Below are 319 nucleotides of genomic sequence, written 5' to 3' on the forward strand. Positions count from 1 at the left end.
TGAGAGCCGGCTCGCATTCCACAAGGTTGTAAATGTATCGGGTTACCATGAAACCAGGGTCTTGTTCGGCGTCCTGGGGTGTTACAAAGTATTTGTGAAATCTAGCTAACAAAATATATATTGTGTGTTGGAGTGGTCCAGACGCTACAATACTGTACAAATTATAGCAATCACGAGACCGTTCTTATATTCTATCCCAAACGTGTACAGTAAAGTGGACATACAGCATAGCCTACAACACCCCATCAGTTATATTCAGGTCAATAGTGCCACCTGTTGGCGCAGTTTTGTAACTTAGAGAACAACTTTTTTTATGTCG

Source organism: Sinocyclocheilus grahami, unplaced genomic scaffold (assembly GCF_001515645.1).
Source record: "Sinocyclocheilus grahami isolate Dianchi unplaced genomic scaffold, SAMN03320097.WGS_v1.1 scaffold269.1, whole genome shotgun sequence".
Taxonomy (NCBI): domain Eukaryota; kingdom Metazoa; phylum Chordata; class Actinopteri; order Cypriniformes; family Cyprinidae; genus Sinocyclocheilus; species Sinocyclocheilus grahami.